Genomic DNA, 17,257 nt, shown 5'->3' with positions numbered 1-17,257 from the left:
TCTCTCCAGGCAGCTTCTGGCGTAAATAGGCAGGAACCCGCAGTTCACCCTCAGCCTGCGCCCCGCGCCCGGGCCGGGAGAGGCGCCTCCCGCCGCGGCCAAAGGAAACTCGATGGGGCGCCCGGCGGCGGTCCCGGGGCTCGCCCGCCCGCCGGGCTCGGGGAAGAGTCGCGGGCGCCGGGTGCCAGCGGCCGGGGCCGGCGGGCGGGCTTGGAGCGGGGCTACGCGCGGGGCCTGGCCGGCGCGCCCGGCTTCCTGGGGGCTGGGCCGCTGCCGCCACCGCCCGGGAGGCACGCCGCGTCCTCCTTCCCGCCGGCCAGCGCCCGGCCTGGCCCTGGGGCTTTGTCACTGCACTTGTCCCGGCGCGCGGGGGGCTCGGGCGGCGCGTCCCGGGAGGGCGCCGCGCCCAGGGGTCAGCGGCCCGGCCGCGGCCTAGCGCCGGGCGCCTCCGGGTCCCCGCGGGCGCCCCCGGGCCGTACTCGCGCGCTGGGCCTGACCCGCCTTGGCTACGGAGCGGGCGAGGTGGGGGCGGGGAGCCTCCGGGGACCGAGCGGCGCCCTGCTGGCAGGCCCGGGGCCGGCGTCCCCTGGGGGTCCCGGGGCGCCGGCGGCGGCGGGGTGGGGACGGGAGTGCCCGCCCCGCGCCCTCCGACCCCGCTCGGGGCGCCGAGTGGCATTCGCCCGCCGGCCGAACGTGGTTGGTGCAAAGCCGCGGCAGCCACTTCCTTTCCGCCTCGCGGGCCGGGCTCGCCCACCGAGCGATGCCATTCGTGGCCGATCGTGGCGCCCGCCCGCTCGGGGCGCTACGGCCTGGAAGCCGGCCCCGAGAGGGCTCGGGCTGCCTTTCCAAGTTCAGAGGGTTTCAGGATGCAGCTCATCCCCCTCCTGGGACGCGCCGGCATCTCTGTTTGGGCCCCAGGTGTGGCTGCGTGGGCCACCCTCACCCCCTTACCCCGTTAGAGGGGGAGAAGCGGAAAGGAGGCTGGCAGCCCGAGTCGGGCGCAGAAACAGCCTTCCGGGCACCAGGCGAGGCGCTGAGGTCAGTCGGTGTAGGCAGGACCGCTGGTCATCGCTGTGAATGTGACCCCTGGCACTAGCAGTCGAGGTTGCCACATGCGAGCGGCGTGGCTTTCAGTCGTTTTTGCCCCCAGAGTATAGTGTTTGGAACTTGGGGACATTTTACCTGCTCCCTCCCTCTTCAGCCTCCTCCCTGCAGTGTGGGCGACGGGTAGTGCGCCCTGTCCTTGGTTAAGAAAACGGAGAAGCTTCCTACTTGAGGAAAAGTGCTGGCATTTGCCTTCTGCCACCGGCCTCCCAGTTGCTGTGACTCGGTCTGCTTTTGATGAATGGCGAGGGAGGGTGAAGGATAGTTACATTTCCTGTTGTGGATTTTCAGGAATCACCAAGGTTGCTGTCAAGCCTGCATTCATTTATTAGTTTCAGACCGACTGCAGATAACATTGGGATTTAGCAGCCTGCGCTTTTTGGTGCTTAGGGGCAGGTGCAGACAGGGGCCTGGTGACAGACTGAATGGGAAAGGTGGATGGTCTTGATGTTAGGCAGATGCACGCTCCTTGCCACGACTTGGGGGACCCCCGTTTAACTTCATGAACACAGATTCAGGATTTTCTAGTTTTCTCACCGGCCCCCGCATCAGGGTGAAATCCTGGAAAAACTTGTGTTTTCTAAGGAAAGTTCAGCAGATGGAATATTTAGGACTTAACCTGGTAATATTAAGGGGTAACCTTGAAAAATCTATTGATTGATGGGGCAGGGTCCAGAATTTCACTGTAATTAGTGAATGATTATAATTTATGACTTAGCCTGTTGTGTAAGAAGTTAGATTTTGGCCTCTTAGATCCGGGTTCTTGTCTGTTATGATTTGTAACTGATTCTTAATATTAAACATTTACATACTTTATTCTCAATGAGTCAGGTTTTTTTTTTTCTTTTGACCTTCAAAAGTTAGAGATAACTCTGCATATTTCAGACTTACTTACCTGTAAAAATGTCATCCTAATGAAAAGTAAGCGTTTGTGGTTATATTGGAAGCCAATTATGGCAAACAAAAGTCCTGACAGCTCAGTGAACCATGACCCAACTTTTCTCTTCCTCTACTTTCCCGCTTTATTAGGCAAATATTCAGTATATACCAAAGCTAGTTAGACATGTTTAAACCTAGTAGTGGGAAACTTTGGACGTTTAACATTTGGATGTTTGACATGCATCGATTTTCTCATGTTTCCAAGGACACTGTACTTTTATTCTTAGTATTATGGCATATAAGCTTCCTTGTTTTTAGAGCATTTTTACACAGTTTCCTTTTGATAGAGAACAGACCACTGAACTCTAAATGGGGTATCTGGGACATGGTTCTATTATGTTCTTTATACCAAAAAAGGCTTAAAGCAGATAAGGGAGTTTATTCATTTAATAACTATTCCTAGAACATTCACTATGCCCCAGACACAGTGCTACGTTCTGTGGGTTCAACTGGGAACAGGAAGACAGTTTCTTTACCCTCTGGGGAGATTGCATTCTAGTTGGTGAGCTGACAATACCCAGCTAAAAAATAAAGACAGTAATTACCTTTAGGGGTGAGTGCTATGGAAGGTGATAATAATACTTAACTGTATATCTGATAGGGTTGCTTTTGGGAACAAATGAGATACTGTTATGAAAGAAGGTTGCATAAGTTATAGCAATCTACAAATGTGTAAGGCATTCACTTTCAGAATTTTATCAGATTATTCTTAACCTGAAAAGCCAGGGAATCATGACTGTGGATTAAGCACTGACTGTCACTTATAGAATTTTCAGCAAGAAGGGATTTTATTTGTTCTGAGAGAAAATAATAATGGTAAGAGATTAAACACAGCATAACTATTTTATGTAAAGCATTAAAGTATTTAACAGTGACATATGATATTGTCAGTGAGTTTTTTTTCTGTCAGAAGAGAAGATAGATGGTGTCCATGGAGACCAAATGATATGGAAATAAAAATGATTGGACCAATGTATTTTCCGTCTTCATATCAAGAAAAAACCTTGCCAAGCTCACTTTGCTGTAGTCTGAATTTTCTTCAGCATTGCTGAAGACTCTTCAATTCATTATCTGTTATTAATTGTATGCCCTTAACTGATTTTAGTTTTTGCTGTAACATCTTTAAAGGGACTCAGTGAACTTGCATTTATTGAATGCTTACTATGTACCTAACACAATATATGTGAAAATGATATGTGACAGCATATGTGAAAATAAATATAATAGATAGTCTATATTTACAATAGATATAAAATACATAAAGTGGTATATAAAAATAACATAAATTGCTGTGAAATAGTTATTGTTAACAATAAAATCAGTTCTAATTTTTGGTCTGTATGGGACCCCTTCTCACACAGGGGTAGGAAGTTAGGGCTTTCTGTCCCTGTTGGCCCCATTCGTGCCCTACTTTTGGCCTGAGTCTGATTAGTATTTGGTTGTAATGTCTGCCCAAGGCAGGGTCAAGCAGTGGCCCACACGGTGGAGGGGTGCTGGTGGGCTTGGGAGTGACGAGATTTGATTAAATGTTGATTTTTTTCAGCAAAGAATGGTAAGTTATCTATGGGGTCCAGATTTAAACCTGAAGTCAGTATTTTATATAAAATACCAAGAGAAATACACAGGCAGGAAGTCACGTCCACAGGCATCTGAGGCTGGGCTCTGACCTGTCCAGGGGACCCACAGTCACCAGCGTTTTGCCTTGAGAGAGCCTTTTAAAATGATTTCTCCTCTCCCCAGCTCCATCTTTTGACAGATGGTCTCTGAAACAGATTGTGTGTAGTTAGGAAGACTTCATATGCCCATTTTTATTACTCAGAAACACGTTAGACTTGCAGTCAGATCTCCTGGTTGACTTGAGAGAGCCAGCATCAGCAAATCTAGTTGATCTAATTCCAGCCCAAAGTAGAGAAATTGACGTTGTAGGCAACCTGGGCAGCTGTTTCTTAGATAAGCTGTTAGACCTATTGGGCCTTCTGAGGTCCTAAAACTAGTTACCACCTTCCCACTCCCATCAGTAACTTTGAGTTCTACTGGGGATCCAGGGACCCCATGATTTGAACCATTGCAGTAACTCAGGCGATTATTTTGTTCAATGAACGCAAACACTGAGTCCTTATTTCATTTATTTATTAAATATTTGTTGACAGACAGCTATGTACAAGGCTCTGGGTAGTGGGAGGTGCATGAACTCAAGAGTCCAGAGACCCAGAGTTGACTCAGCTCTTTCATTAACTTTCCAATCACTTCTCCTTTCTGGACCTTAGTTTTCACATCTATAAAATGGGGCTGCGTGGTTCTGTCATCTTCAAGGGACGGGACTTACGTGTGTATCGGAATCATGGAGAGGAGAGGGCTTTTAGAAACCACACAGAACCTTCAGACTTGAGACCGTCTGCAGCCCCCTCTTCTCTTTGTCTCTCCCGACCTTAGAACCCCTCCTCCGACTCCGTAGTAAGGCTCTCACGTTCACCAGTGTATCCTGGATCCCTGTCACTCAGGTATGTGGGCCAGAGCCAAGGCAGAGAACCACTGAGTCAAGGATCTCCTCCCAGGGCCAATCCTTTTCATTGTTTCATTGAGGCCAGGCTATGCAGGAAAGCAAGCAGATGGAACTTGTTATCCACCTTTTAGGCAGTGCTTTGAATAGGGAATCTGTGGTCCCTCCCTGTTGGCTCTGCCCATGTTGACCTTGCTTGTCATAGAAAAATGGGATTCGCGGTACAGTTGTGATACTTTGAATTTTCCATTCTGAACAAGCAAGGACTTTGTTTCACGAGTATGTCTCTCTCTAGGAAGGCCACAGAGTCATTGGTTTGTTTTTTGTTTGTTTCTGTTTTGGGTTATGGTCCCCTTTATCAATTTAGTATTCAGCTTCGATAAGCAAGAAAGAACAAGAGGCAAGCAAAAAATGTCTCCATATGTCCTGTGCCCTGTGTGCATGCCTTGTAGCCCCATGTTTATGAGGAACAGAAGGCTGTGCTGTTCTTTCTGGTGATGGATTCTAAGCATTTTTATATCAAGGGCAAGACCAATTTAGTTCAACAAGGTATCTTCAGGGTTTTGTGTGATAAAAGCCTATCCAGCTTTTTTTTTTCACGTCTTTATTGGAGTATAATTGCTTTAAAATGTGTTAGTTTCTGCTGTACAACAAAGTGAATCAGCTATATGTATACATATATCCCCCATCCCCTCCCTCTTGAGACTCCCTCCCACCCTCCCTATCCCATCCCTCTAGGTGGTCACAAAGCACCGAGCAGTTCTCCCTGTGCTATGCAGCAGCTTCCCACTAGCCATCCATTTTACATTTGGTAGTGTATATATGTCCGTGCCACTCTCTCACTTAGTCCCAGCTGCCCCTTCCTCCCCTGTGTCCTCAAGTCCGTTCTCTACGTCTGCGTCTTTATTCCTGCCCTGCCACTAGGTTAATCGGTACCATTTTTTTAGATTCCATATATATGCGTTAGCATATGGTATTGGTTTTTCTCTTTCTGACTTACTTCCCTCTGTATGACAGACTCTAGATCCATCCACCTCACTACAGATAACTCAATTTCGTTTCTCTTCATGAGTGAGTAATATTCCATTGTATATATGTGCCACATCTCCTTTATCCATTCATCTGTCGATGGACATTTAGGTTGCTTCCATGTCCTGGCTACTGTAAATAGAGCTGCAGTGAACACTGTGGTGCATGGGTCTTTTTGAATTATGGTATTCTCAGGGTATATGCCCAGTAGTGGGATTGCTGGGTCATATGGTAGTTCTATTTTTAGTGTTTTAAGGAACCTCCATACTGTTCTCCATAGCGGCTATATCAGTTTACATTCCCACCAACAGTGCAGGAGGCTTCCCTTTTCTCCGCACCCTCTCCAGCATTTATTGTTTCTAGATTTTCTGATGATGGCCATTCTGACTGGTGTGAGGGGATACCTCATTGTAGTTTCGATTTGCATTTCTCTAATGATTAGTGATGTTGAACATCTTTTCATGTGTTTGTCGGCAATCTGTGTGTCTTCTTTGGAGAAATGTCTATTCAGGTCTTCCGCCCATTTGATTAAACATTTTTGAGAGTTAACCACTTGCTCTGTCATTTTCATAAACAATTTCTTTTCCAGCGTCCTTAGCGATCGGTTGCTATATCTGTGTAAAGGGCATTTGATGCTCACACACCCAATGTGATCAAAGGAAAGCTGAGCTTCCTATTTAATGTGTCCTTTTGGAGCTCATGGACGTGTCAGGTTTTTGTAGGAACCAAAGAAATACCTTCTAGAAGGAAGACACTGTCCCGGCCCTGTAAGCTTAGAATCCAACTGATTTTCCCATCTCAAGAGGTTGACATTTTGAGTGAGAAGGAAGTGCATACAAATAACTTTGTTTCAAGTAATATCTATCGTGTTATTTTGGAAGAGAGCTTTTCCTGTTCTCCTTACCCTACAATTATTGAAGACGATGAGAAAAGTTACAGTGGTGGACCAGAGTGTCCTGGCACGTGGTTAGGATGTCAGTGGGTGTGTGGGGTGGTGGAATATGAGTGGGGAGGGTGTTGGAAGGTGACAGTTGGGAGAATGAGGTGATGAAAAAAGAGAACTAAGGTGAAGAGTAGAATAATGCCTCCTGAATTCTTGAGTGGGAGACAGGAGGGAGTCAGGCAGGTAGACCCTGTGTCTGCCACAAATGTCATTGAAGGCGTCTTGAGGTAGAGGGGACAGATTGCTAGTTAATTGATAGTGACTGCAGGACAAGTTGAAATGAAATGCCGGAGGACCCTCCATTTCTGACTTTGAAGTTTGGCCTTTTTATCTGGGGTGGTGGTGCACTTAATGTCTTAAAAATGTTGAACTCTCTGCTCCCGTAATTCCACTTCTAGGAACCTACCTATGTGAGGTAACGAGAGGTGGAGTGAAGGTTTATGTACAAAGATGTTTAGCTGGTAGCTTCTGTAATTGTGAAAACTCGGAAACACCCTAAACACCCAACAGGAGGAGCACGTTTAAATGCGTTATGGCACAATCCACACACTGAGTATAGAGAGCCGATGAAATTCATGTTTTCGTATTTAATAATCATGGGAAGATGTTTGTGGAATATGCTTAGTGGAGAAGAAGAGGATATTCAGTTGTGACCCTAATTTTATTTTTAAAACGTGTGTGTGTATCTGTAGACACATCATTAAGAAACAACTGGGAGGAAGCATTTCAATGGTGTGATTATGGATCTTTGGCTCTTTTTTTCCCCTTGAAACACTTGTAGTTTCCAAATTTAATACAACAGCACAGTTACTTTTATAACCAGAAAAATATCCTCAAGACAGCTCTGCAGTGTGCCCTCTGACCTCACGTCTGGTAAACGTAGACGGAGGACAAGTAAGTTGGATGTTGCTTAGGAGGATGTTGCGCGTGAACTTGGCCCTTCCTGGGCCCCTTGTGCCTTGATGTGCAGAGCCAGGCTCTAGAATCAGGGCCTTCCCAGCCAGTGCTGAGAGATGCCCTTGTCCCCATTCATCTGTTACTACTTGGAGACACTGAGATTGATGGCTCCGTGGTGAGGTTGGGACACACTGTTTTCTGAAGAGCTGTGGAGGGTCTGAGATGTTACCCCACTTCACAGATATGTCTTCTATGTATGTGAATACTGCAGAGGCCCCAGACATGGGGGTTGGAGGAAAGAGTTCTTTATTGAGCTCTACAACCAGGTCAGTGGCCGGAGAGATGTTGCAGTGTTGGCCCCCCATACCTAGTCCCTGAAGTGATAAGTGATGCCATGAAAGCTGATGGAATGTGGGTGTGGTATGGTCAGAGCAACCATACCCCTCCTCTACCAAAGGAGGGGGCACGGGGAGAGGGGTGGAGAGAGAGAGAGAGCGCGCGCGCCCGAGAGCGCACAAGCAAGCAAGCGCCTTTGCTCCTTTGAGCCAGCGTGGAAAGGATCCAGGGTTTTCATCCTAACCTTTTGGAAGGTCTGGGCTGAGGTCTGGGCTTCTTCCCTTTTGAAATGTACATACTTAGCGACATAGGTCTTCCTGGGACCCTGCAAACTTAACCCAGGGACCTAGTCAAGGCTGTAACCATTTGACCCTCTTGCGGAGATAAGAGAAGTTTGATTATCCTTCTGGATCAGAGCAATTAATTTAGACAGATGGCTACAGATCCAATTCTCATGGTAGGTGAAGGGTAAAATGTTTCTAGGGGAAGTGAATACAAACATTCACTATCTTTATGTTGTGTTCATTCCTGTGTCTCAGGCGGCTCAGCTGTTTTACAGGAGCCCTGAGGAATCCAGGGAAGTTTTATTTTCCCCACACAGCAACCTTCACAAGTGTCCCCACGGGAGGATGACTTCGTGTGACTCAGTCAGAAGGTGACTTCTGAATTTCCGTAACTGAAGAAGCTTCCAAATCCTGAATTTGTGTCTGAAAAAAAAATTTAGAATAGTTTTGATCCCTTTAAAGATCCGGGAGACGTTTTTTGCATTTGTTATGAAACGGGCTGGGCGTAACCCTAAGGACTTCAGAGGCAGAATGCCAAAGCGCAGCCGAGAAAAATGAGTATTGATTAGGACAGTACTGTCCAGTACAAACAGAATGTGAGCCACAGGTATAATTTTTAATTTTCTAGTAGCCACGTTAAAAAGTAAAAAGAAGTAGGTGAAGTTAATTTTAATACCATTTTATTTAGCCCAGTGTGTCCAAAATATTATCATTTCAACATAAAACGGATGTAAAAGTATTAATGAGATTATTTACGTTCTTTTTTTCCATACTGAATCTGCCAAATCCAATGTATCTTTTACACCTTCAACACATCTTAATTCAGTCTGGTCACATTTCAGGTGTGCAGTAGTCATGTGGCTGGTGGCTACCATATTGGGTGGTGCAGGGTTAGGAAATGAAGCAAGGTGTGAAGAGAGATACAGGGAAACATTGTAATACAAGGCTAAACCTAAAAAAACCAGAGGAAAGCAGAGGTCGGTCGTTTGGTTATAACTGCATCTCACTGTGCCTCCCCCAACAAACCTTACCTGATCTCATCAGCTTAAAATAATAAGATGCTCTGAATCTCTTCAGAAGCAACACACTGTGTGTGCCATTCCTTTGGCGATTAGTCAGAAACATCTTGAATCTTTTCCACCCTTTGAACTGTTGTGAAAAAGGTCGATTCCTTGGATTTTCCCGTTTGCAACACCTCCACGGGCAGGTTATCTGAGAGCTGGGATTGTGTCGTATTTCCTTGCATTCTCCACTAGTGCTTGATACACAGTAAGTACTAGATAAATATTTGTTGATTTGATTTTCAGCCCTAAAGCAAAGGTTAGCTTCAAAGGCTGAATTCCAGTTTAGGACCTATGGCCTAGATCTCCTTTGTGTTAGAAACCTAATGGTATATGTATTGAGCACATAAACATTGGGATTTGTCACTTTGCAATAGGATTTGTCACTTTGTATTAGGCGTTTAACATCTAGAAGGTGAAAAAATTGTTCGGTTTTCTCCTTTTTACCGAGGGCTTAACAAAAGTCTTATCAGTCTATTCCTCTGACATTTATGTCCCAGTGCTGATAGTAATACCTTCCTGTACACGTAAATAAGCTGTATTTGCTGATAAACCCGAGGTATACATTTGGGAGCTGCTACTTTCTTGGTGGGTTAGTTATTAACAATAACTTCGTTATTAACAAACACTCAGCCCGTAACTTATGTGCAGGGAAGTTCTTTTGAAATCAAGCACCGGTATCTTACAGTTGCCTTCATTTGTTCCCTTTGACTGTAATTGTTGGGTAGAAGCAACAGACTTATCCACAGAGCCCAGGCAATTTATTTTTACTGAAGCCTACCTAAGAACTGCTTAGGTAGCTTTTCTCTGTGAGATTAAATACGACCTTCACTGAATCACGTTAGCAGGGCCAGCAGCTAGAAAAATAAAGACTAAACCAAACCTTCAGCAAAGAAATTCCCAGCTGCTCAGCAGGTCAGAGCTTTCGTGATTGCTTTCTTCCAATGAAAACACTGTAGATTAGTTTTAAGTGAATTCTAGTAGGTTTGGGGATTTGCAACTGACAGAAGAACAGGAAAGTGTAATCTCACTTTAAAATCATAATCCTGAAGGTAAACCTTTATTGACTCTTTGTGGAGATGTTGGGATTTTGTTTGTATGGGAAAACTTAACTCATGTGCACTGTTGAGCTGACCTGGAAAGTTAAGGTCCTCAGGGATGAGGGACAGAGACAAGAAGCTGGTGCCCCCAGAGGATGCCCTGGGCACGTGGGGTGCGCTAGGTGGCTCTGAGCTCTGACCCAGATGGTCCCCTTTCTTCTATCCGTTACAAAAGCGAAGTCCAAAGGCCCCAGGAGGGAATGTGGATGAACTGCTATTTCCACTTTTGGGTGTGGCTCTGCTGGTGATTCAGGAAGTTGGGGTGAGTTTAAAATATTATAGGAGAGGATTTATTTATTTGGCTCTCTTACAGGTGCTTTGAATGCATCAAGACTTTTTTTTTTTTTTTTTTTTTTTCAAAGTCAGGGTGCAATTTGGGCTGCAGTCTGGGCCCTTAAAGGAAACAGTGGACAACTCTGATCATTCATCCAGTCGTTGCTTACTTAACAGCTGTGTACTCATCTCCATGTGGAGGGAGTAGGTCTAAAAAGGTAGCGAAGTCCTCAGCTTGGAATTGAGTGAGCTCGGTAGATGACCTGTGCTCCCTGCAGTGAGGGGCCTTCATCTGGGCGGCTGAGACCTCAGTTCCAGCAGTGATTTTTGGTGTCTGAGCATCCCTTTTAGAGGCCTCTTCCACCCATCAGTGGGCCACACGGGGTTGTCTCAGATTGTAGGGGAGGTGACAGTGCTAACATGGCACGTTTTGGGGCCAACTGTGTACATTTTATTTTCTAAAGGACAGAGTCTTCGTAAATCATGTAATAGGCATAAAACAGATCTTGTTTTGTTGTTCTGGCTGTTTCTCTACCGTTTTCCCCCCCTCCCAGTTTGGCACGTCGAATTCAGCTGGGCTGGCTGTTGTCTGGTGTCTTGTCACGAAGTGGCAGAGTCTCTATAGTTATCTCCACTTTCTACTTCCCTTTCCCTGAGGGGAGATGGTAACTGGCAGTACTGCTGATAACAGATGGCTCTGAAGCCCTCCCTGGAGGTTTGTGCTGGGAGAACCTCTCCCTTTACATACCATCCAAGAGAGGCTTTTCCCTCACACGGCTTGAGATAGCATCGCCATGAAGGGGAAATTGGCCCTTATTTAATTTTGAAAATCCGTCCTCTCTCTCCCTCTGTCTCCCTCTCTGTGTGTGTCTGGAGGGGAGGGGTCAGTAAGTTAACCTTCAAGTTACCTGGAAGTAAAGAATGATTTGTCCACCGTAGGACTCAAAGAAACAGTGACAGCAAGTAGTGAATTCATAAATGCGTGTTTGTCATTCTTTTTTTTATTATTATGGTAAAAGTTATTTAACAGAAAATTTGCTTTTATAATCATCTTTAAAGTCCAGTGGCAAAAAATTCATTTACAGTGTTTGCAGCTGTCACCACTATCCTTCTCTAGAACTTTTTTTCATCATCTCAAACAGAAACTCTGTACCCATTAAACAAGAGCCCCACCTCTGGGGCTTCGCTGGTGGTGCTCTGGTTGGGAGTCCGCCTGCCGATGCAGGGAACACGGGGTCGTGCCCTGGTCCGCGAAGATCCCACATGCCGCGGAGCCGCTGGGCCCGTGAGCCATGGCCGCTGAACCTGCGCGTCCAGAGCCTGTGCTTCGCAACGGGAGAGGCCGCAACAGTGAGAGGCCCTCGTACTGCAAAAAACCCCACCTGCCTCTGACTGGGCAAGCAGCGTTCTACTCTCTGTCTCTGTGAACTTGACTCCTCTAGGTGCTTCACGTAAGTGGCATCAGACAATATTTGTCCTTTTGTGTCTGGCTTATTTCACTTAGCAGAATGTTTTCCAGGTTCATCCATGTTGGAGCATGTGTCAGAATGTCCTTCCTTTTAAAGACTGATTAATATTCGTACATTTTGTTTCTCCATTCATCTGTTGATGGGCACTTGGGTTGTCATTACCACTGGCTATTGTGAACCTTGCCGGTTTGAACACTGCTGTAAAAGTATCTGTTTTGAGTCCCTGCTTTCAGTTCTTTCAGTCCAGTGGATCATACGGCAATTCTAGGTTTAACCTTCTGAGAAACCATTTTCCACAGCGGCTGTGCCATTTTACATTCCCGTCAATAATGCACAAAGGTTTCAATTTCTCCATATCCTTGCCAAAAATTCTTTAATTTTTTTTTTTTTTTTTTTTTGATAATAGCCATCCTAATTGGTGTGTGGTGGTCTCTCATTGTGGTTTTGATTTGCATTTCCCTAATGGCTGGTGATGTTGAGCATCTTTCCATTGTGCTTCTTGGCCATTTGTATATCTCTTTGGAGAAATGTTTATTCCAATTCTTTGCGCATTTTTTTTAACATCTTTATTGGAGTATAATTGCTTTACATTGTTATGTTAGTTGCTGCTGTATTACAAAGTGAATCAGCTATACATATACATATATCCCCATATCCCCTCCCTCTTGCGTCTCCCTCTCACCCTCCCTATGCCCATTTTTGCATTGGATATTTGTTTTTTTGTTGTTGTTGAGTTGTAGGATTGAGTCATTCTTTTTGTGGGTTCCAAAGTGACATACAAGTATGGTCTGAAAACTCAAAAGATTCTCCATCATTACTGTATGTGTAGCATGTGGCACAAAACCATTTTTCAAATTTTGAGATGTTACAGAGCTGATAAAGCACCTATTGAGGAATTAAATTATACTGAATTAAGTACATCAGAGTGGAGTGGAAAATGGGGAATCAGCTAAAAGTACTTAACCTTCTCATAGAGTACTAGAATTGGAAGTTTTCCTAGAGATTATAGTCTGTTCCTTCATTTTTACTGCTGGAGAAATCAAGCAACCTGCCCAGGGTCATGTGGCTGGATTAAGTACTTAGTACATTTTGTTGAACCCTGTAGTAAAGAGTTAATTTTTTTTTCTGTTGTATTTTTGAATCCTAAAATTTCTGGTGAGAGGAAAAACATAAAAGTGCTTGAATATGGTAGTGAATTAATCGTAGCAGCCTCTCATATGGTACCTTCAATACTTGGGGCTCATCAAAAAGCCCTAGTATTGTGGTATTTCGGGATAAAAGTGAGTAAAAGCAGCTTCCCAATAACATTTGGGGGCTTGAGAATTTAAACATGATACATTCAGTAATGGTTCGATACTACTGCTTGAGTGGATGAAAAAAAATATTGCTGTAATAACAGATCTCTTAGGAAAAATGAATAAAAGCATTTGTGTATTTATTGTGAATAATCAACAGAATGAGAAGCCATTTATTTGTCCTTATAAGAGCTATAGTAGATGAAAAAATGCAGTGAAATATCAACTTTACGTAGCAAATTAATTGTTGGTTTACTTTTATGCTCTGCTCAAAATTTTCACTTCACTCAGTTCTTTTGAGAAGTTGGTCTTTATCGCATAAGGTAGGCTGACAAGCTAACATACAGATTATAACTAGGAATCAGTTGTAAATAATTGGGAAGCAGATAGATAACTGCAAAAAAATTGTATTAAATTTATATTCCCTTCAGGCTTGGGGCCAAAGCTTTTATTTTATTTTTGAAAATAAATTTATTTTTGGCTGCGTTGGGTCTTTGTTGCTGTGCACGGGCTTTCTCTAGTTGCAGAGAGCCGGGGCTACTCTTTGTTGTGGTGCGCGGGCTTCTCATTGCGGTGGCTTCTCTTGTTGTGTAGCACGGGGCTCTAGGTGCTTGGGCTTCAGTAGTTGTGGTGCAAGGGCTTAGTTGTTCCGTGGCATGTGGGATCTTCCTGGACCAGGGATCGAACCCATGTCCCCTGCATTGGTAGGCGGATTCCTAACCACTGCGCCACCAGGGAAGTCCCCCAAAGCCTTTAAAAATTCTGTAAAATTAGCCTCAAGTAATATGAAAAGGAATGTGATGGTGAAGTTAAGTTGAAGACTCCTTTCTGCAAACAAGTATTTTAAATACAACTCTCAGAAGAGTTAATTCCTTCAAACAGATGTTTCTGGACTGCTGGTGTGACGCCCGGTGCGTGGAGATGCAAACTTGACAATTTCATGTTCTCACAGAGCTTATCATTTACTTAGAGACACAGGCAGGGACATCTGTAGGAACAAAAAGAATGAAATATGTGCTTAATAGAAGCACAGCGGCAGAAGGCTACGGGAGGGAAGAGGAAGGAGCTCTATCTTTGACCAGGGATGCGCTTCACCATGAACACTCCCACCTGTGGTAGGAGGAGGGCAGGGTCAACTGGTGGCTCATGGGTGCTCAGGGCATCTTTGGTCGAAAGAGCAGTAAGAGTGAAACCGTGAAGGGTTGGAGATTGCTTATACTCTTGGAGGATGGAGAGTTCTCTGGTCTGATGGGAACAGGCAGGTCAAGGGAGTGTCAGGGACCGTTCCTGGTGGCCACGAAAAGTTCCTTCAGTGCATGTGTTCCTGTGTTTTCTAGCAAGGAAAGGCTTTATTTTGAGCATAGAGCAAGCTTTTGGGAAGAAGGGTTATTGAGGATTTGGAACATCTACCTCCCTTACATTTTAGAAGATGATATGTAATGACTCCTAGCAGCTGGATGTGGCAGAGCTGTGAGCCTGCCACACTTAAGAGGAGCTACGAGAAGGTATAAGAATGACGCATGCATTTCATTCATAGACACATGGGCATTGCAGGAAGGACCAGACTCTGCTTTTGATAATAACCAGACCTGTCTTTGAGATGCTTTCATACGTTTGTAAGAGGAAGTGATACACAGGTACAAAAATATTTTTTGTACCCTCTTTTGTTTGTTTTGATTTAGTTTAGAAAGAGAAAGGTTATTATGAATAGGTTTACAATACTTAAGTGAGGAGGAGATAGAGACGGCTGCCATTAATACAGATGAGAAACCCAAGTTAGAGAACCAAGACGATGGCAAGGTGCCCCCAAACAACAGCTTCGCACAGCGGAAGTCTTTAGGACAAGGCATCCCCATGGCTTTGAGAGTGACCGGATCTGGCTGTCATCTCAGCAGTGAGAATGCCAGTTGCGGTAGGACATGCAGTGTGCTTGGCCATGTTGTCCAAGAGACACCGTGGAAGACCCTGGAAGGGCTGGCTTATGGAACCTTAGAGTCAAGCCTCAACTACAGAGACTTAGGAAGCCTGGAGGGAGCCGGGAGTATTGGTGCACCAGGTGGGGCTTCTTCCCATATGCATACCCCCGGCATGACCAGGTGACAGTGGCACCACCATCTGGTATGAAGGCCATAACTTGGTTGATGGCTGCATTGATGGCATTTATTGGATATTTGCTGAGCTCTTCACTTAGGTTTGAAGATCTTATTCAAAGGCCCAAGATATTTCTGTGTTATATTTCAATATATCATGCTCTACATTTATTATCAACGACTGCCTTGTTGACCTGATTATAAATTTTGGAGTGCCGTTATGTGAGGGCTCAGCAAAATGACTTGCATCTACCCAGTACTCAAGAAATGTTGGATGAATTAAATCGTAATGATTGACCTAGTTCTGCATTTGTAATTTCCTCTCCAGACAGACTCCTTGGTAGGACCTTAGAGCTAATGGGGCTCATGTGCTGGGTTTTCTAGTGAGAAAAGAGGACAAGACAGCAGGTGGGAGGCACCTTAGCCACGTGTGCATGTGCCCTGGGGTGTACCAGGGTGTTTCCCCTCATCAGTCGGCAGGGACCCTTGTTAAGGTGCAAGGACAAATGTTAACTAGCCAGCCTTAGTGAGCCTTCCATTTGTTTCTCTACCATATCCGCCCAGTTTTCCTGGGGCGCAGCTTTTCCTTACTGCTAATGGTTCAAACCTGCTATCACGCTTCCTCCCTCTTGCCTTTGTTGTTATTCTTCCTTTTGTTTGGAATGTTTTTCCTTCCTTTCCGCCTGAGAATCCCCTACCTTTCCAGGCCCACTTCAGACGCCCCCCTCTTCTTTGAAGCCTTCCAGTGTTCTCTCTTCCGGGCTTTGACATAATATAGTAAAACTCCCCTGAAATGCCTTCCCCAAAACTCACCTATATAAAATGCAGGGTCCTTTGATTGGGAGGTTAATGAAATGATTGGGGTGAGTCCGATGCAGAGAATGAACCAAGAAACAGTTGTGTTGAAAGCCTGAGTTCAAGAATCGGGGTGTATTGTAGCATCAGCCACATCCTGGAAAGTTTTATCATCTGTGATTTGTTTCTCTCGTATCACCTTCAGGACATGGTGCCTAGTTTTTGAGCTGGTTGTTTAGGTTCCAGCCTCCATCATTACCACGTAAACTTTTTGAGGATAGATATCACGTCCCCATCATCTTTGTACCCACCACAGAGCTTTTCACAGGACTCAGTTCCATAAGGCTTTTTGAATGAAATGCTAAATAAATGTAATTCAAAAGTTGTTAACATACTTAATTCGATTCACCTGGAAAATGTCATAAAAATAGTGAAATTATTCTTCTTTGGGTTGCATGCTTTTTTGCAGTCATTTTTCCCCTGCGTGTTTATTACTTGTTCAAATTAAGTTTTATCCATCACAACGTATAGTTCATGTCATCTGCCTTTTCATCCCCATTCCCTGCCCCCAGAGGGTTCTCCAGGAGGGATTCATCCACTTTCTTATCAATAAATAATTATTACATATCATTATATGCAAGGAGCTGTACCTGATGTTTTGGGAGTTCTGAAGACGAGTAAGATGTGATTCCTGCTCACAAGGACTTTAGCCAGAGCTCGGCCTATTTTCAAGTACATGAAGCTGTGAGCTCTGGTTGAGTTTTAGAAGGTGGAGGAATTGGTGGGATAAGAAGTCAGAAAGGTGGGACGGGGCTGAGTTATGGTGGTTGAGAGTCCAGGTTTTATTCAGTGGGCACTGTGGAGCCCCTGAAGGGTTTTGAGTCAGGTGATAAGATGTTTGGGAAGATTGATCTGGCCAACACTGTGCAGGGTGGAGATGATGCTAATATTCCAGAACATGGACCCTGGGCACCGTCCTGCTCCTTGTGAGAGATTCTGGCTGGGTCCACTCTGCTGTGAGGTGAGGCACTGGCTCTACTCTTTGGAATTTCTTTGGGGAAGTCTTAGCGGAGACCAAAGCTGTCATCCCATACTTCTCCTTTTACTAGAGGCTGCCTTTTTTTTTTTTTTTTTTTTTTTTT

At 44.9% G+C, this 17,257-nt stretch overlaps 1 protein-coding gene across 1 annotated transcript in view; it reads left to right on the top strand.

Annotated features, from left to right (window-relative positions):
* Positions 1–17,257, top strand: part of IRF2 (interferon regulatory factor 2) — an 86,987-nt gene that overhangs the window by 672 nt on the left and 69,058 nt on the right. The gene's annotated exons all lie outside the window — the stretch shown is intronic.

This window comes from Lipotes vexillifer, unplaced genomic scaffold (assembly GCF_000442215.2).
Source record: "Lipotes vexillifer unplaced genomic scaffold, Lipotes_vexillifer_v1.1 scaffold951, whole genome shotgun sequence".
In the NCBI taxonomy this organism is placed as follows: Eukaryota; Metazoa; Chordata; class Mammalia; order Artiodactyla; family Lipotidae; genus Lipotes; species Lipotes vexillifer.
Note: the sequence above shows the minus strand (reverse complement) of the source record. Positions and strands in the feature narration are given on the sequence as shown.